Below are 21,194 nucleotides of genomic sequence, written 5' to 3'. Positions count from 1 at the left end.
CGCATGCGCAGCTGCCGGGTACCTGGCACCATCTGGCGCCACCGAGGCGATTTGCGCATGCGCGCGGGCTCCCGGTACTGTGGTACCGGCAACGATAACACTGTAAACGGTATGCTAAGGATGTCTAATCACAGCGCATGCGAGTGTTCACGCTATGTTTTCATTCCTCTATCTCCTTCTTTCTATTACTAGTAACAAACAAACAAACAAAAACAATTAAAAAAAACCCGTAAACATCTCTCAGTTTCCTTCATTTCTAGCTACTCTGACGAAAGAGGCCTTAAAAGGGCAGTTTGCTCTCATAACTAACATATTAGCAGAGCATTGTTAGGGCCCTTTTGCACCGAAATAGGTGTTATGTCGACATACAAGGACACCACTCGTGTGACATAAGGGTCTCCGGAAGGAACGCAAGCCTTCGCCTTGTCTGTTGTTGTGCGGCGTAGGCGCTGTTTCATGCGGGTGGGATGATATGTAATTCGACATGGCGCTATTGCATGTGTTTGTAATCTGCCAGTGCCGTTCTCGTCCCCTTCGACCACAGCAGAATGACCGCAGCCGGCAAACAAGCACTCAGAACCGCTTACTGCGGGCGGCTGCTTTTGTGCGGGAATTCATCTGCGGAAACAGACTTCAGTCATTGCCTACCTTTTCAGAATCTACTGAATGGCGTTTTTGGATTTCATTCATAATGCCCCGCCGCGGTGGCTCAGTGGTTAGGGCGCTCGACTACTGATCCGGAGTTCCCGGGTTCGAACCCGACCGCGGCGGCTGCGTTTTTATGGAGGAAAAACGCTAAGGCGCCCGTGTGCTGTGCGATGTCAGTGCACGTTAAAGATCCCCATGTGGTCGAAATTATTCCGGAGCTCTCCACTACGGCACCTCTCTCTTCCTTTCATTCCCTCCTTTATCCCTTCCCTTACGGCGCGGTTCAGGTGTCCAACGATATATGAGACAGATACTGCGCCATTTCCTTTCCCCCCCCAAAAACCAATTAAAATTAAATTTCATTCATAATAGAGTGTAAGAGTTCCCAATATTTGGAGTCTACGAGCGTTATTTTCTTTTAAAATTGAAGTTTAGGAGTTCTATTAAATGACAGAGTGAATGCTCGAAGATTTCTGAATTTATAATTCTCTCATTCTCACGTTTCCAGGGAAACCGACTTGAAGCCGACTTCATTCATTGTATCTCTTTGAGAATCTACTGAACGTAGTTTTGGAATTTCATTTATGAAAGTGTGTAAGAGTTCTAAAAATGTGGAGGTTGAGTTTTATTTGTTTCAAGCTGAAACATAAGAGTTGTCTTAAATGACAAAGGCAATGTTCGAAGGGTTCCTAATACATAATTCTCTCAGAATAAAGTTGTCAAGTACTATACTTTAAAATTTTGAAGTTTCTCAAACGGAAATTTAGAAGTAATGCTAAATTTTGAGTTTTTAAATGAGCTGAAATGAGAATATTGGCCTTGTTTTATGTTTATCGCTCCATGTTTTCCTGCCATAAATAGAATGCAAATTGTAGATAGCCTTATTACTGGTGCGATCGCGCGTGCGCCCAATGTGTGTGACTTCACTTTTCATCGCTGTCATTATGGTGACCATGCAGGTAGGTGTGTGGCCAGGCAAACAACCTTTCTTCATTAGTGTTCTTCGCTCCTTTGACTGTGCGCCTCCAAGATATTTTCAACTTAGCAACTGTAATTTTGAACACGAAAGAGAATTGCAGCCAGCGATACGAAGTAAACTAGTGCATGAAATTTGTTGTTCTTCCGACCCAGCCAGCAAGCTTGCAATTAGCGCGCAGTTTGTGGGTTACCAATGACGTAATACTCAGGCATTAAGTAGCAGTTTTGGGTTTGTAAACAGTTCCTTGTTCCAGCAGATCGGAGTCATTCAGAAGCCTGACCGAATACATGAGATATTCCTGATAACGGCCCTGTGGAAACACAGCCTAGATTGAACGCTGCCAAAGCATATATGACGCGCGTTCGGTTGAAAGTTAACTTCTACAGTGTAAATTATTAGAACACATCATCTCACATTTTCTCACAGATTTTCTGGAAAGTAATAAATTATTGTCGCCTTTCCAGCATGGATTTCGTGAGGGATTATCAACATGTACTTAGCTTGTCACAGCAGTTCATGATACAGATAAAATTCTTGATTCATGTGGTAAGGAAGATCTTACGTTTATCGTCTTTAGCAAAGCCTTTGATCGCGTCCCTCAAAGCAAACATCTGAAAAAACTTAAAATTTCGGTGTTCCTCCATTCAAAATAAAATGTATAAACGCGTAACTTTCACATCGCACCTAGTTTGTTGACATAAGAGGGTATTCATCTAATACGCTACGAGTTTAATCGAAAGTTACCCAAGGAAACGTTTTGGGGCCTATCCTCTTTCTAATCTACGTTAATGACATAACCACTGAAACTCATTCTGATGTCGATATCCGCCTGTCTGCAGATGATTGCCTTCTCTATAAACTGATAAATGAGAAAATCGTCATAGGAAATTAATGGCCTGTTTAGCGAAAATTAGTGAATGATGCGGGACGTCGGGTATAACGCGGAATTCTGATAAAAATAAATAAACAGTGCTACTTCTTCTCGCAAATAAAAAAAAATCCCTTTTTTTTTCGTATCATAATAATGGAAGTCCCGTAAAGGAAGTTTATGAATACATATAGTTAGGAGTTACAGTTACTATCACCTTTTCTTGGTCTACACGTATTAAAAACATTTGAGCATCTCCTACACGCAAACTTGGCTTTTTACAACACAAATTGAAACAGGCATCCTCGGAATTAAAATTGCAAGCCTAAAAAGCATTGATCTTACCAAAACTTGAGTACGCTTCAATGGTATGGGATTATTTCTGCGTAAAAGGCAAGCAAAAGCTGGAGATGGTACAGAGACGTTCAGTTCGTTTTATATTTAATAAATGTAGGGCTCCACATTCTATTTCGAAGATCTTCTTCGACAATAACATCCAAACATTCGAAAAGAGAGGATAAATTGTGCAACTAATTATTTTTTTTGCATATTACGAAAAGCAACAACATCGTAACTAAGCATTTATGTCAGAACATTTTTGGCGCCTCCATCCAGGCACCGTCATGTCCATAATATGCTTTCATATGCCGCGCGCACAAACTTGTTTAAGTAATCATTCTTTCCACGCGCCAAAATCAAGTGGAATGACCTACCCCTAGCAGTTTTTTCGGCGGAAAATTTTGAGTATGCTTTGACTAGTGTATTACAACCCTCATACTAGCTTGACATTCTATTGCGACACTTTTCTAATCTTTTTGTGCAAGCGCACTTCCGTATTTGATGCTCTTACTGTTTATCGTTTATTTTTATGAGGAAATATGATCTCCCAATGTACAATATCATAACAATTTTTGTCTTGTTGGACGTATTCCTTCTCTGCGTTTGGTAAGTCGTTGTGCCATGTCATTGTTAATGTCTGCTTTTCTGTAGCCAAGCACACGTTTCAAGCATGTTTCCGAAAGCATTGATAACTCATTGTAATCTGTGTCTTCCCATCTGCTTGGTCTTAGACCGCAGTATGTTACGAATAAAAAATATCTTATGGGTGTTTTATAATTTCATTACAATAATGTGCAGAAAACAGTAATAACATTTTAAAAAGCTCACACGTTTCAAACAGTCGGACAGATTCTTGTGTGTTCCTTAATTTTACCTCTGCGCGTCTCCGCCTACGTTTACCGCATGGGCGTAGTTAAATATTTCGTCAAATTGTTCTGAACCCTGTGTTTCGTTATCCGCAGAACACTGCTCAGAAAGTTTGGACGATATACATTATGAGACGACAGAAAATTGCATTAACCAGCAGGGCTGTAGCGGAGCAGTATAACGTTAATGAAATTTTTACATCAAGGTAAATAATACCGTGCGCAATCTGAAATTTCAGCAAACTGTACGTCGGCTTTCGCCCCTTCTCTCCTTCCTTTCTCAGTTCCTTCACCCCACCCCCCCAGAGTACGGTAGCCAACCGGAACACCTTTCTGGTTAACATCCCTGCCTTCCCTATTTCTCTTCATCTGTCTCTGTCAGAAAGCCAAGAAAAAAAAACGGCATTTTGTTGATGCGACGAATACATGGATGGTTCATTCGCAGTTAATTCTCCTAATTTGCACTCTTTTTTCTTGTTCACTTTTGTTTTCTCAAAGTCTGGTTGGCAGTGTAAGACTTTGAATTATTTCCTGCATGGCCAATCACCGTCGTGGGCACGTTTTTTGAAGCCATAACATCAATAACAACTCCTTTTTTTTTTACGAGACGCTTGATGCTTTGGCCGGGATAGATGCTCATATTTCACCCCAAACTACAATGATTTAGCGTGTCCGCATTGCAGAGACCACGCCACCTGTCACGGTATGCCATATGTACAGAAAGCGTTGCCCATATGCGTAGAATTCTAGAGAGGTACTACAGAAACAATAAAAAGCGAAGCTTCACCATAACCAGTAGGCTGGAGATAAGGTGTTCTTTTGCATCTAGTTTATGGGCTCATGCAGACGGACTTCCAACCAAACTTTTTCTTTACAATCGAGTAGCTGCGGCCAGACGTCTTTTTCTTTGCTGCTCAGTGCGCCTCTCGAGAGCTGTGGACTGGACTGACGCGCGCTGTACGTTGAAAAAAACTTCTTGCTTTAGAAGACAGCTCACCCACCTGTAGCTTACGTGGCCAAATTGCGATGTTTAGATCCAAACTTGGGTGTAAAGCCAGAAAAACTCGATCAAATTGTACTAAAATGTCCAAGCCATTATGATATGGTATTGTATGCATGTTCTTTTTTCCGGCAGGCGTTTCTTTTTCTCACAAATATGCATACTAAATTTCTTTTTGACATGTACTTCCGTCATTTCATTTTGTGCAAACGAAAGAAACATTCGCATTTATACATATAGTATCATACGTAGTCGGCGCGATCCCTATTGCAAAAACTGGTTTTTAAAGTTGTCGGTGACTGCTACTTGAGGAGAACGGCCTGCCGGTAAGATTCTGTGGAAACATTAAAAACTGACCTGCAGTTCCAGCCTTAAGAGTTCGGGATGAAGTACGGGACTGTTGATGTTGGTTCAATCTCAGCAGCCATTGCCTCACATCTCCGTTTACAAATATGTAAGGTCATTAATCAGAGCGTCGTGATAGCCATACAGATAATTAGTGCTCCCACGTGAAAAATTCCCCACTTCATTCGATAATGTGAATTCGATTAGCGGTAGGAGATAGTTGGACAGCACAACTGATTCGTGAGTGACTTAAAACTCAACTTTGCCTGGAAGCAGGATGAAAGTACACAATACTGCTCTGTGGTTTGTATCAAGAGCCACGGTGATGGTGTTATAAAATGTATGTTATTATCGCGCCTTTTGAGCGAAGTAAGAAATTATATTCGAGTTACGACACCCACACAAAAACTAAATATAGTGTGTTAAAATGGTCGAGCAGTTTCTTAAAATGACCTAAAAGTTTCTTATGGACATTTTGCCGATACCATGCCCTAAAGCCATCAAATCAGTCTTGCCGCGTCGGAGTCTTGCTGATTTAACGTTGTATAAGAGTAATCTGCGAGCTAAGCTGTAAACCTGACATCCCCCTTCCGAATCTTAACACTGTCACCAAATGAAGGAAATAAAGCTCAGTTTGCGTTTTCCTGCAATCATTGTTCACAACGTAATGAGATGGATCTAATTTAACTCTTCCTCGCGACTTCTCCGCCCATTCATTCAGTATAGAATACAATACCTAAACTTAATTTAAATGGTGAAGTACTGTTTGGGTATTCCTCAAACAGCAGTTATTGTCGTAGTGCTGAAGCTACCAGATAGGCGCGTGAAGCGAAAGGGAAACTCACCTGAGTGTAGATTCCAAGAGAAGTCCACGGCGTTTTGGCTGGTGCTTTGTTGACGTTGAGCCGCAGTTGTTCCATGAACTGGTGAGGGACTTCCTCCACGAGCAAATTCGGCCTCGCTGATTTCTCGCGTGTCTCAGCTAACTGGCTTGTCTACCAATGGTTTGCGAAAAAGAACGACAAACAGAAAACTCCCCGAAAACTAAAATACGTAAACGGGCCAATACCGTATCCACGAGTGCGGACGCACGTTTGCTCCTTCAGTGACCCCCCTGTGGGCTTTTTAGCCAGTGCACGCCGAGGGCCAGATGACTTGCACAAAACACAGCCCGGTGTCGAGGTGCTGAGGCGAGAGGCGCGCCTGTCCCTGTCTCATGTCGATCAGCAACTGGCCGCACCTGGGCCCGAGGGACGAGCGATAGAACCCTTTCTCCCTCTTTCGCTCACGCGCGCTCACCCTCTCCTAATCTCCCGCGTCTCGGCGTGCTCCCCGCGTTTCACGTGGAAGCTTCGGGAGCGGAACCCACGTGACGCTACGCGTCTCCACGGCAACCGCCGAGTGCGGAGGAGGATGCTCCTGCAGGTGTCGCTTTCTGCGTAGAACGTTCTAGGGAATTAGGTCTAATAGAGGGACGAAGCGAGAGCAAGCTGCGGGATGCCAATCTCGGGGAGAGGGCGGCACAGTTGTGGCCGCGACTGATTGAGAAAAGCTCGCTCGGCGCTGGTGTTCCGGCCGGCGGACGTTGCGTAAGGGGCACGCCGAAAGGGAAATATGATGCACGCGCTGAGAACGCTTACCCTGTGTTGTTGACTCTCGTAGACGGCTAAATCGCTGGCGCTAGTGTATTGCCGCGACGGCCGGGGTTGAGTTTGAAGCAAAATACAAATCAGCTCTGTTTACTTGTGCTAGGCATTGTGTGCAACAACTCGATACTGAATCGTTTTTTTTTTTGGTCACTAAGCGAAACAGCCGCTACTGGTCATCTGCTAGGTTCACTCGAGAATAGGTTTACTGTGTTTGTAACTTTGAATGTTGTGGCCGAAATGCATACGCGTCGAACTCTCTCTGCTTAACCCTATGCTGCAAATGAAGGCTCTCAAGAATTCTTGTCGACCATTAAACTTCGTTAGTGTATGTTATCTCAGCAGGCACGCACACACGCAGACACGCACCGCACAAACACGCACACAATTGCGCATGCACGCAGGCAGAAACGTCTGCACCCATGGCGCTGCTTGAAAAGGTCATTCGGTGCGGCAACACGGACGAGACAACAGAAGAAAAATACATCGCAGCGCACCTGATGTGTTTTTCTTCCGTGTCCTCGTCCCTGTTGCCATGTCGAAGCACCTTTTCAAATGTATCACCAACCGGCCTACAACACAACCCTGCTAGGCATGGCGCTACGTTACCATAAACAGGCGCCTTAAGTTAATAAACATGACTTTAGACATGCACCCTGAACTATATCGCTGAGTGAAAATTACCAGCAAGCAGGAGTATTATCGGTTTCTTATGGAGCGCAGAGAAGCTTTATTATTAAATGAATAGTACGTCATAAATTGTCTTGTTGTGTGAGACGTATAAGGCATCAGTAGGAAATGGCAAAAGGGGTGTTACGTTTCAGTGGGCTATCTTAGAAGATAGTCATCACAAGCATTGGCGCTAACATTCAGGGATTCGTTGTTTCGGCGACATTTGCACGTGTTTTGTTATGTTTTAGCGAGCCGTCAGCAACGCCGCACAAAGAGTCGGAGTGTTTAATCATCATCATCATCATCAACCGTAGAGGTCGTTGCAAAACAAATGTTACTACAAGTGACATCCAATGACTTCTCGGGGGCTCTTTGCTGCTATAATAATAATAATTGGTTTTGGGGGAAAGGAAATGGCGCAGTATCTGTCTCATATATCTTTGGACACCTGAACTGCGCCGTAAGGAAAGGGATAAAGGAGGGAGTGCTATCCAATTGAACTTTGACCTGGGCCGAGGTGAGGCTGTGCAGGCGGACGTAGAAGTGAATGAAATTGGGATGTTCGTCGCCGCAGGGGTGCTGTGACATCTTTCTGCCGGGGCCAAAAATTGTCAATTCGGCATGCCCCCAAACATAGTGCTACCATTGTACACCTGACGGAACACTCAGCTCGAAGAAAGACAACTTCATTGTCGCTCGCTGTTTGCCCCGTAAGAAATATCAAACTCATTTAACTCCTTTTGCTCAAAGTGAGAGAAGTGAGGCTACTTTTTTTCTGGAAACTTTGTTGGGCACCTGTCACGCCGCTAGATTTATAATCGCTAAATAGCGATCCTCAGTGGAGAGGTCTGCCAACGCTGGGGAAGGCCGAACCAGAAACCCTGGGGAGGAAACTAAAAATGGACACCGCACTGTGCGCACACTTATAGCCACTCTCAAGCCTGTTGTTAAACAGTTATTACGAAAAGTAACAAAGCGCCCTGCTGCTATTTCGTGCCCCCCAACCGAAATTCGCCTACAATCTATTGCATAATTGTCATCATCATCCGCCTGAATACGCCAACTGCAGGACAAGGGCCTCTGGGAGAGGCCGTCTGTTTGTTACCAACTAAAGCCGGTGTTATTAACCAGGGAGACGGCTCCGCCTAAAATGCGGGCCGTTTTTTCTGAGAGCTCGAAAATAGAGAGGTTTTGCTCGTGAATGCTTTGAGGCATTAAATTTTTTTCACGCTGTCCACCTTCAGAGTGTTAGCAAGATCTGAGCAGCGCGCAAAAAATGCAGCTATCACAAAATGAGCATTTATAAATTTCAGGGACGCAACATTGATGCTTAAAACGTTTGGTAGCAATATCTTGTATCATTTTATAATCGCATGGCAACAAACGGATCTAAGTTGCGCTCCATTCCTTTTTAAAAGCACGTGGTTTCCACGAACAGTTGCCAGCTGATTAGTAGAATGGAAAGCTTCACCAGACAAAAGTCACTCAGCTAAGCTGCTGTCATGTAAGCAGGCCTCTTACATAAATGTCAGTTGCGGTTTCGAGTGTACAACGTTTGGTTACGAATACAGCCTCCGAGGCAAAGTCTTTTCTTGGCGCGCGCACAGCTCGAGTACTCGGATGTGCGATTTCCGGTTGCGCAGCCCTGCTTCTGACAAGCGGCCCTGGTCGAGCGGCCATGATTCTCACTGCATTCGGAAAATCCCTTTCTTTGCACGCTTTCTAAGTTCCATAGCATATTCGAAAACAATATATAATGCTACAGTGTGGTAGCACATTCCGAGTCTCTGGGCTTACATTGTAGTCGTATTATGATTAAAACATAGATTAGTAATTTTTGCCTTGCAGAAGCTGATGTAAGTGGATTAGTTAATGAATGTCGTGCGCTAATGCGGTCTAGTTTTTGTTCTAGTTTTCTAGCCTAATGAGGTCTAGCTTTCTTTTTGTCTCTTAATGTTAACACCTTAGTTTCCTTTTCGTACCTCGCGGAGCTGTTATAAATTTAATCCTCAGCCTATTCGTCGGCCCCATAAGTTTCAACCTCATAGGTGAGTATACTGGTACAGTACGATACGATACGATACGATACGATAAGGTAAGGCAAGGTAAGGTAAGGTACAGTATGGTATGATATGTTATGGTATGGTATAGTATGGTATGGTATGGTATGGTATGGTATGGTACCTTACGGTACGTGCAGTTTAACGTCCCAGAGCTACACATGGACTGTGAGAGACGCCGTAGTGGAAGGCTTCTGATAAATTAACACAGGTGCTTTTGCATTCCGTCTCAATCGAAACGTGGCTCCGGCGCTGCTGGTATTAAGTCCAACTATCTTGAGCTCAACAGCTGAACGCCACGACCTCTAAGCCACAGCGGCGTGTCGGAAGGACAGAATAAGAGAAAAGCGCACAGTATACGTACCGAAGAGTATTTGCATGGCTTTCTGTTGTATGCTGAGAATAGACGTTTGAAACATTACGAAGCTATGTTCTATTTTCTCCGCGCATGCGCCTGTGCTTTCTCTTCTTGTCTAGTTTTTACTTGCCTGACTTGGAAGTCCGACTATAACCAGGGAGAAGAAGACAAATGCGAATACTGTCGAGCACCTTTATAACGAAGCGCTCGAGTCCTCCCAAATCCTTCATTATACAGGTCACTTCGTTGTAAAGGCCAAGTTTCGTATCACACGCAATAGAGCAACCTAAACACGTTCAGCAGCCATCGCGATGGCTCAGTGGTTATACTGCTGAGCTGCTGACCCGAACGACGCGGGTTTGATGCCTGCCGCGGCGGTCTTATTTCGCTGGAGGCGAAATGCTGGAGACCCACCGCGGTGGCTCAGTGGTTAGGGCGCTCGGCTACTGATCCAGAGTACCTGGGTTCGAACCCGACCCCGGAGTCTGCATTTGGATGGAGGCGAAAGGCTAAGGCACCCGTGTGCTGTGCGAGGTCGGTGCACGTTAAAAATCCCCAGGTGGCCGAAATTATTCCGGAGCCCTCCACTACGGCACCTCTTTCTTCCTTTCTTCTTTCACTCCCTCCTTTATCCCTTCCCTTACGGAGTGTTTCAGGTGTCCTCCGAGACGTGAGACCGACACTGCGCCATTTCCTTTCCCCAACAACCAACTAATTTTTATGCCCGAGGTTTGTGTACTGTGCCATGTCAGTGCACGTTAAAGAATCCCAGGTGGTTATTTAACCGTCTCTTGCTTGCCCGCGAATGTCTTATACAGGGCGTTAAAAAATCAGGCTTTACAGATTTCTTAAAATTAGGCACTGTGCTGGGCATGAAATACACTTCTGAACATAAATTATGCGGCCGCGAGGACACAAAGTGAGATAATAAATTTCATTGTCAAGTATCTAATTAACCAATATTGATTACTGAACTTTTGGTGAATCCAGTAAGTGGGAGTGTTTATATTAGCAATTAAAAAGCAGTCGTGTTCCTACACACTTCTATTTTGCAGAACTAACTTGTGTGTTCCGAGATATCTGCGTCCAAATTTTAAGTTTGATTAACGTAGTTTTGCATGCAAAGCAGTGAGGATCAATGCGAAACGCCTACCGGCGTGGCGCGGTATTTTGTCTTCCAACGGCGTTGATCGGCCGGTGAAGCTGATTACTGTTCCCTTATCACTTTCACCTATCAAAATTGAAGAAAAGCCTTCCGCACTAGCTTCGTTACACTAACGAGGAGTTCCGTGTCGAATGACATCGCCTTGCATTACGCAGTGCAAACTTCAGGGGTGATAATCCCTGAACACGCGTGTTCTAGAATTTTACCAACTGGAGTAGTCTAGAAATGCGACCACCTCTGCGCTTTTACTATGTACACTCACGCTAACCGTGGCGGCTACAAAGCTTATGAACACATTTTAGTTAAATAAGGGCCTGACGGTGACAATCCCCATCTCACTTCATGTCCACATGGCCGCATGACTTACGCCCATCGACGGATTTCACGCACCACTCATACAGTGGCGAATTTCAAGGAATCTCTAAAGCTTAATTTTGTAACCCTTCTAACCTTAATTTTCTAACCCGCCGCGGTGGCTCAGTGGTTAGAGCGCTCGGCTACTGGTCCGGAGTTCCCGGGTTCGAACCCGACCGCGGCGGCTGCGTTTTTATGGAGAAAAAACGTTAAGGCGCCCGTGTGCTGCGTGATGTCAGTGCACGTTAAAGATCCCCAGGTGGTCGAAATTATTCCGGAGCCCTCCACTGCGGCACCCCTTTCTTCTTTCACTTCCTCCTTTACCCCTACCCTTACGGCGCGGTTCAGGTGTCCAACGATATCTAAGACAGATACTGCGTAATTTCCTTTCCCCAAAAACAATTATTATTATTATTATTATTATTATTATTATTATTATTATTATTATTATTATTATTATTATTATTATTATTATTATTATGCGACCCCTGTATTCGAAAGAAGCGAGTTCTGTGCAGTGTGAATTTGCTTCCTTGCACATTTAGTTTTGTGGGGTGGAGAACCGTGAAAAAGGGGACAGCATTGAATCACGTCGGACTTGTCGGCATACACGCAGAGTGAATTCGCATCGTTGTAGGTGGAAATAGATTCCATTTTGCGGTGAATTCTTGAATTCTTGAGTGTTAGAACTTATTTTTTGATTAGACGTATGTACCGATTATTTCGTTATTCATTTATTGACTTGCTTATTTTTCCTGCGGTTCTCGTGGCACCCACGGGTTACGACCATCGTTAGTTTATAAAACTGCAGGAAGCTAGCCAAGTGATCCGTGCTGTTCAATCAAGCACAGAGACGCACTACGACTGGGAAACCCACGCAACCGCACGCAACGAACTAGATGTTAGAGGCTGGCATCGTGCGGCTGCCTAGAGCAATTTTGATCCCCCACGCCAGGAACGCCCGATAGCAATAAGACGGCGCAGTGAGGAGCCCTTTACATAACGGAAGTAGGCGGTGAAGCAGTGACCTATGCTTCTACAATACATTGGCCGTTTCATCAGAGAAGCCTGTCACGGTCGAAGCCAAGCCGTTACGTTCACAGAACCCGACTCCACTAAGGTGCTAAGGGACAACGACTGCATGCTTAGAGATAACTCCTGTGTGAACCTTCGACGCGAAATAAGATAGAACTTCAACTCCTCAGACAAGTTGCTTCGACCATGCGGCTCTTATAGTTGACAGCCCTGAACTGTACAGAACTAAAATTGGATACTGATCCGGAAAATGTATTTTGTTGTGCACAGGCGCAAAAGAGACGACAAGCGACAGCAAGAAACAATGGGCTAATGCTGACTAGCAACTGAGTTTTATGGTGAGGAAGCGATTGGATTGGATTAAAAAAAAAACATTTTATTTCGTCAAGAGCTCGGTCATCGGCGGGCCGTGTTAGGTGGCCGTTAGTCAGTGACTGTTGGCGACCTGGTTGGCCCACTCGACAGTCCGGACTTGCGTCCTCGGGTCTTAGCTGGTCAGCACAGCCCCCCCCCACCGCTCGAGAAAAGGGATTGGTACTAGCTCCGCCGGAGGCGGTTCTTCCTTAAAATCTTGTAAGATGTGGTCGTAAGTGGCGCGTTCGCCACAGCGGAAACATTGGGGTTCGAGGGGCACATACATGAGTGACAGTTGCGGGGGTGCGTGAGGGAGCGCGTTTGAAGCCGTCTCCACGTGGTTTCTTGTGCTTTGGACAGCGTTTTTGCCGGAGGGGGATAAACTCGCCTCACCAAGGTGTAATGGTGAATAATGTCATGAAAAGAGGTCATGCCGTCTCTCGTAAACCCCGGATGAGGAGGCGAGATCCCTGCCCGGTTGACGAAACCTCGGGCTTTATTGTGAGCCTCCTCGTTCCCCGGATTGTCCGATTGGGACGGCACCCAAATCAGGTCGACCTGTCCGGTAGGTTGGGCTGGTTTTTAAAGAATACTAAGGGTGATGGGTGCTGTTCGGCCTCCCGCGAAATTGCGAACTGCGAATTTTTAGTCGCTGAAAATAATATCAGCAGTGGTATCAGCTATAGTTAAAGCTATTGCCGCCTCCTCCACGATCTCGGAGGAGCGATCTCGGAGGAGGAGGAAACAGAGGGAAGCGTACAAACTGACGTCACGAGACAGAAGGTGTCCTGTGAGGAAAAACAAGGAAATCAACGAAACTATAAAAAGAGGAGGTGGAGCTCGACAACAGAATCAAATTAAGAAGAAGGAATAAGTGTGCAGTACTGAGGCATGCGCGCGATCAGTATGCAATCTGCAAACAAGGTCAGTAGGGGTGAACAGACTACAGTGCAGAAGTAAAAAGGAACAGAGAATAATTAACAGCACCCAGCAACGTCACCATCCAGATAATAGGAAAATAATGGATTGATGAGCCCAGTATGAGTAGCACGAGGGGTGGCACTGAAATAAACACTAAAATCAGCCAGGAATAGCTAAGGATAGATATTTATAATAAAGAACGAGCGCTGCAACAAACATCGAAAGGAAAGGAAAAGTTATGGAAACTAAAACTGCCAACAAATAATATTACAGCTACTGCTAAAAGAGACAAAACAAAAACAAAGAGAACTGGACGCAGAAAACCAATGGAAGAAGTGCAAAATGAACGAGGAGGAAGAAAATTAATGTGCACAGAAGATCACTGAAAACATTCTTGAAAAGAAACGGATAATTTTCTAGATTTCATTGTGCGCAAGGTTCTTCATATATCCGTGTTTTTTCATTTCTTTTTCAATTTGCCCCTGTTGGTCCGCTTTTAGTTTTTTCTTTTAAGTTGAGGGATGCCGTTGCATGCGAACAGTTTTTCTTTCCATCCTTTTACTGTTTCGTTCTTTTTAGTCGAAGCATCATTTCTTGGTTATAACTTATTAGTATTGTCAATCTCCTATTGTAAATACCACCTGCATATCTACCCTCATGCATAGTTTATCACCCCATCCTTTCATTCCATTTCTGGTGTTGTTCTTTTCGAGTACTTATTGCGTCAGTTTTGTTATATTTATGTTTCTGGTGGTTTATCCTGGTCTCTCTTGTACTCAGATCCTTTTATGATTAGGCGCACCTCTCAATTCTGCATATTAGTATGTTCTCCTCAGTTCAATTCATTTGTCGAGTTTATGTTTAATCGCTTCATTACTTCGTTTCTCTTTACCTGACAGCAGTTCACTTGTGGCGCTGTCATCGCCGTCCCGTTTCCTTTGAGTTAGAATTCGACTACCAGTCAGGGCTTGTCCTGCGTTTCTATAAGTTGCGGCCCGTCGTCTCTATCACTGTTCACAACATGGTGTGTCGCCAACTAGTCCAAGCTGTTACTCTAGCGAACGAGCGAAAACAGTTGGAAGTGCACGCCGAACAGTGCGTGCGTCTTTCGGAAGTAGAGCGCCACGAGCGTTTATATCGTGTTTATTTTCTCGTCGGGCACTCGCGTTTCACCGTCCGTGCATGGCAGCATTATTTTCAGCTTCGTTTGTAAAGGCGAATCATCTATCCTTACCCAGTTTTTTCTCCCTCCAGCCTTATGTTCGCACCACGCAACGAGTCTTTCAGCGAACGATCGCCAGTATACGCACATGGCCGCAGTTATTCTCGACTGTTCTTACGGTGCACGCTTGTTATCGATAGAGCTCTCCGTCACGTTTAGGCAGAGCGCAGCAGGAGGCCATGGACGACTGGCAAGAGCACGTGTCACGTTCGCCGCATCGGAGCCCTTCTTTCACTGCCGGGACCAGAGTGCCCTGTGAATAGCATGCCTCGCAAGTCTTCGCCCATCCTTTCTGCAGGTTCACCGTCACCACTATACGTGAGCGAACAAAGAAATGCCAGGCGATGCCATTCAAGTACTGTGTTCCCCAGCTGCTGATCTGAAACGGAAGAATGAGAAAATGGCCTCGATCGAAAACAGGCTATTGCATTCATGTGACGTGGCGTCGACGCAGGGCCGAGAGACGCGCGTGGGTGCGGCGGCAGCGGAAGTGCCCTGCCGGCAAACGTTGGCATCTTGCGGAAGAAAGCGACAATCAATTTACAATCTGTACAATGGATTGTTGTTGCTCCCACTGGAAATTGACCTACAAATAGTTTTCGCACCCGTCACCGATGACCTACAGCTTCTTTGTTTTGACTAACCGTTCTGCTGTATCCTTTTGAGAGTCTTCGAAAGTTCACACGACTGCGTTTGGGTGTCTCCTTGCGGGAACTGCCTCCTGGCTAATTTGTGTTACTGCAGATTAAACAAAGCTCTGCGCTGTCTGCGCTCGTCTCAATCCTACGGTGTTAGTAATGCCGCATCCTGTCACAGTAACTTCTACTGAAAATGACGACTTTAAGCATGCAGGTAAAGCACGCGACAGCAGAAAAAAAAAAAACACGAGACAGCGCAGGCGTAGTGGTGAGGTGCGCAGGTAATGGCTGGTGAGAAGATAATAATAGAAGTGTAATAAACAACAGCCTCCTGAGGAAACGCTTGGTGGGTAGTAGAGATTATTGTCAGGCGCCTGTTTCCGGAAACAGGTAAAATGTATCTGACTGAGTACTCCGGCTATTTTACAGGAAACACTTGGCCGAGAAACGGAGCAGCTGGTAGCATAGGGTGTTGTTTAATTTCTGATCGACTGTTGCATATCAACCCAGTTAGCCTTGTTGTACACTTGAAAGCATGGCCACATAATACTTTTTGTGCAATTTTCACAGCAACGCCCACTTACACACGCAGTCTGATCATGATGCCATCATGGAAAGAAATGACGGTTATTGAAAGAGCTTAAGATTGCATTTCAGACACTAATTAATGCTATACCTTCAGTTGATGCAAGAACAGAGATTATTTTAGAGTCTTACGGTTAAATAGCCGGCAGCCATACTCCGGCCCTATTTTTTATTTTATTTAACGCTGCATGCATTGTTCTTAGAACATTATTCGATCGAGAGACGAAACAAACAGATGTAACGCAATTACTACACTTTTATAATTTTGTTTTCGACTTAGTATTTCTAACATATTCATTTCGTGACCTTGGAATGTACGATAAATTTCAGTACATTTTTCAAGCAAACAGAAAGAGGCTGTCTTATCAGCGCTCTGTCTGGCTTGGAATCTTTCATAGCTTACTAAGTTAAAGTTGTGTAATAACACTTCTTTCAAGCGTAGCAAATGCTACAGGTGGCGCAAAAAACAATTTTGACTAAGGAATATTTCCCAGTCGCTCCGCAAAAGAAAGAGGCGTGCACGGTTTTCTGCAGTTTTCGCAAAACAAGATTGAGCTTTCTATGCGAGGCGGAGTAGTGGATGCGGTGCAGTAGAGGTATCTGCGGCCAGAATGGGTTTCTGTGGGGATTTGCAGTACTGTCGCGTCACTGAAACTTAATTTCTTCAGCCATGCCAACGAGCGGTGGTAGCGTTGTATACGCAAAGCTTTCACGGGCAAGAAAGGAAAGCTTTCACATCAATGAAAACTTGCCTGCGCTTTCACCTATTTGTTGCTCAGTGATCAGAATCGGCTGCCGCGGAGTTACTCCGCGTTTCACGTGTGTTTCTCAATGCCGGTAACTTCCGCTTGCTCAGCAGGGTATGGATTAGCGCACCAACACGTTAACAACCGTATTAAGCCTAGTGAATGCGACAACGCATGGCAAAACAAGGCCAACAAGAAACAATAATAAAAATAATAGAATATTACTAACGGTATACTTTGTCAAAAATAAAATACAGGTGCGTCACTATCCATTTAACGAACACAATTAATATCTACCACAATTGTGTCGTGCATACTGCGTGGTACCCCCAAAAGGCGCCCATGGTAACGGTTGTTTTGAGCATTCGTCATTTCCTGTTACTGTACAAAGCAGGAGCGTTAAAGACAAATGGCGGTAATTCGTGAAAGGGAGCTGTGTGACGGAAACGCAAGAAAGTTAAAAACGCCTTTCTATCCACTCATTATGCAGGAACATAAAAGCTTCCATCACGCCGCCAGTTTCGTGTTTTACACGCTGCGAAGTATCCTTTTTTTTTAAATTACCGCCCCCTTCTCAACGAAACACAACGATAACTCTCATCACACAAAAAGAAAGTCTGTCGTAGAACATATGGTTGTTTTCTCACTGTTAACCACGGTCAGTGTTACTAGCTGGCCCAATCTGATACCAGACGAAGGCATACGTGAGCATGCAGCTGAAGACGGAAAAAGCCGCCTTGAGCGTCAGCTTGTAGAACCCCGCGATGGTAAAGGCCAGCGATATCTCTTTGACGTCTTCCTTCAGCAGCGTCAATTCCCCGGTGCCGTCGGCCACGTGTTCCAGCGGCGGGAGCCTAAGACTCGCCTCCTGCAGGATGGCCCACGTCTTGCGCGCCTCGGCGTACACGAAGCTTGCTGTCAGCGAGACGCCCCAGAAGGTGACCCAGCTGTGGGCGCAGCTGAGGATCTTGTAGTAGCGTTGCACCCACGAGTCGGCCTGACGGGTGAAGGCGCTCAGCTCGGCGCAGAAGCCCAAGAAGGTCAAGCCGTACCAAAGGAACAGGTAGGGCGCGTACAGGCTGCGGCACTCGCGAAATATCTTGTGGATTCTGTCTCGCCGGAGCCTGGCGGCTCTGAGCTGATGGGATAGCGGGGGAACCGAAGAGGCTGTGCCGAGAGGCCGAGTGAACAGCTTGGGCAGCGAGTCGTTGAACGCGGACAGGAGCTCGCAGATGGTGTGACTGATCAGGGCGAAAAGCGAAGGCAGGAAACAGAGCTGGTACCATATCGACACAACAAACAGCAGGTCTTCGGTGTAGATGACGCAACGCCTCAAAAAGGGCGCCTTGGTTCTGTCGTTGCTGAAGAACGTGATGTAAGTCGGTGGTGTGAAGAAACCCAAGACGGTGGTAACGGAAACTCCAGTCAACACGCGCGACAGTCTTCGAATTCTCGACACGCGTCTTTGGGGCAGACAGCTCAGGGCTTCGTCTGTCAGGACTTTGATGACTTTCCTGTGCCTTTCGTTCCCGAAAGCCGTGACAATGCAGCTTGCACTCGCGACCACTATACGGATGCCGTAGAGAACGAAATCGAGCGTTTCGTAGCCGACAGCACACTTCAGCAAATACACGTGTGAAGTCATTAAAGATGCCATAACGAAAACATTGAGACACCACTTGAGGCGTCCGTTGTTCTCCCAAAGAAATCCGCTCATTTTCAGCGCTGTTTCCACTTCGAAAAATATTCCCTTTTGGTTCGTGACCTTCGCCGAGAAGGACTTGATATGTGTTCGTCTGGGCATGTTAGCGGCGAGCAGGCCGTCTTTCGAGGCGTTCAGCGGCAAATCCGGCCATAATAGTGGCGAGGGAATGACGGCGTTGTGACGCCGAGAGGACATGGTCTTGATGATGCAGTCATTCAAAGTGTTTGCGCACTGACGCGCGATTACCGTTTGTTTTTACAGGCATTGCCATGGAAACGCGTTTGGACGTTCCCGTCAACTTTCCTGACCGGATGTGGGAGTTTCATTGCAGCCGACGGCGAGGTATAGGTTCTGCGTGCAAGAAAAGAAGAAGAGAGTGCGAATGGCCGCGGCAAAACTTTGGCAATTAAACTTTTAAGGCTCCCAAGTTCGACCGATGTGTGATCTGCGGCGGGACTCACATTTTTGTTTTTATTTCAAGTGTTCTTGAGCATTGAGGAGCCTGCTGAGTGCAGAAACTTTCCATACAAAAAAAATATAAAGAGATTTAGGTTTTTTCCTCCTTTTTCACTGCACTGTATTTATTCGCAGTAGAAAAATTAGTGTTTTGCGCAGTCATCCAGGGCAAGTTTTTTCGTGGTCAACATCAAACGGTGGTCAAAATAGGACAGTGACGATAAGAAAAGACGGACACACCGGGCTGTTGGTGTTTGTGCCATTTTTCCTGTTCTTGCATGTTCTTAAACGCTATTTCGTGTCGACGATATGCAAGCAACTAGCCCGCACATTATCGCTCCTCCATTGTAGCCGTTCCAGCCATTGTTCGCAGCGAAGCCAACTGATTTACAGCAATAATTGTTACAAAATGATTTGCGTGGGAGCCTTCGTAAATAAAAATAAGTCAGAGCTCGCGTCTTTACAAAAAAGAAGGAAAAAAAATGTGTGTGACATTGTGCACTAGAACTAAAATATCGCCACACAAGCACTAAACTTTGCTCTCGATTTTAATATATTTTCTCTACGACTGACCATTTTTTGTTCTGCCGTTGCATATTTCTGTCAATCAATATCACGTTCGTTACCTCCTCGCGAACTATCGCAGAGCTGTTGTTGCTGTTGTGCCTTTCGGGGCGTTGCTGAATGAACTACTTTATTTGTCTCTGCGATAAAACATCTTCATTTCATCATGCCTCTTTCCCAATTTTGACTGAGTGAAACCTTCAAAGAGGTGGCACATATCTTCGCCTGTCACTGCAGGGCTCTCAACTCGCCCACACAGCAGCAACAACAGCTTCCTAACAATTCAACAAAAGCCGCTCCTACAACCAGGAATGTGCGAAAAGACCACAATGTGGGCGCGGCCGTATGTATATATGGAAACACATCTTCGACCTTGTTCGTAGACGCTGTATGTCTACGACTTTTTTCTTGCGATGCCTTACACCCAGACGCGGATGCTAAACCTGGAAAATACGTCATAGGCCCACCGAGAATTCGAGACCGATCGCGGCGCGCGGAAAGACCCGCGCTTTTGCGCCTGCATTTAAAAGGCGACCAACTTGTGTAACGTTTTCTTTTTTTCGCACGATATCGTTGATGTGCTTCTGCTGGGCTGTGGCCTATTCCCAGCGTGACGCCGAAGAGAATACGCGCAGGCCTAGGTCGCGAGATAATCGTTTTAGTATCTCGTATTAGATTTCGTCTCGTTCGGGAGAGCGCTCGCTGAGAACCAATAAAGGGAGCTGCAAGTATCGAACCAGGCGCATGTGCTCTGCGTTCTCTTTAACGGGGAAACACCTCTGACGCAGAGGAACTAATCAGATTATAGCTTCTGACGTTAGGTCAACACTACGGGGACAGGTGCGGCTCTAGAAAATTCATGCGACACTAGCGGTTAATCTTCTTCAGCTAGCCTGTTATTTTTTTAGCTGCATGAGTATTAGAAGGAACTTCTTTCATTACGTATGAGCGCTCATTATAATAATACTACACTGTCGCCATTCTAGTACCTTCGAATCATTTTGTCAAAGTCAATTATAAGAGCTGTCAGGGAAGAAAAATTGTCTTAGGCACTAGCTCTTTCATTCTTAGTCAGATTATTTCTTTTCCTTATTTCGAAGCTGGAGTTTTATCAGCGGTGACATATTTTTAAATTAGTCAGATTTTTCGCTGTTGAAACTTGAATATTTATTTTCCTAAATAAAAAGAAAACGTTGAGATGACGAAGTATCGGGCACATTGGTGAGACGCGCAGCAGTAGTAAGGGTCGTAACCAGCGCCTCAGATGTGCTATTGGAGAACTATCTCCTTGATGCATTGTTATCTGATGAGTGCCGATAACTCTATCTAGAGGCTGAACTTTCAGATATGCTTTTATTTGCTCATATCATTTTTATTTTATTTACGAGCCTCTACAATGCACTGGTAATGTCCTTTCTTATTTCGATCTATAAGATTTTGGAGAAAATTCTCCATATTTTAACAGGGGTTAACAAGGTCGAACTTCAAAAACAAAAACTTCTGAAGAAGGGAAGCACGGCTTTGCATGCGGTTTTAAAGGCCTCTGAGAATATTAATGATTTTTTTGTTAACAAAAACTTTGACATCAGCTTCCCATTTTAATGCCTCCTGCTGAAATATGTCTTCGGTGATTGCAGCGCTGTGTATTTTGCCCTTCGATTCTTGCAT

The 21,194-nt window shown here is 45.2% G+C and overlaps 1 long non-coding RNA gene across 1 annotated transcript in view; it reads left to right on the top strand.

Annotated features, from left to right (window-relative positions):
- LOC144123494 (uncharacterized) overlaps positions 1-18,893 on the top strand; it is a 95,205-nt gene extending 76,312 nt beyond the window's left edge. The window contains exons 2-3 of the long non-coding RNA XR_013313105.1: positions 17,676-17,864; positions 18,768-18,893. This is a non-coding gene — a long non-coding RNA (uncharacterized LOC144123494). The remainder of the gene's footprint in view (positions 1-17,675; positions 17,865-18,767) is intronic.
- Positions 18,894-21,194: the final 2,301 nt, after the last annotated feature.

The sequence above is a fragment of the Amblyomma americanum genome, chromosome 3 (genome assembly GCF_052857255.1).
Source record: "Amblyomma americanum isolate KBUSLIRL-KWMA chromosome 3, ASM5285725v1, whole genome shotgun sequence".
Lineage (NCBI taxonomy): Eukaryota > Metazoa > Arthropoda > Arachnida > Ixodida > Ixodidae > Amblyomma > Amblyomma americanum.
This window is presented reverse-complemented; position numbering and strand designations above follow the sequence as displayed.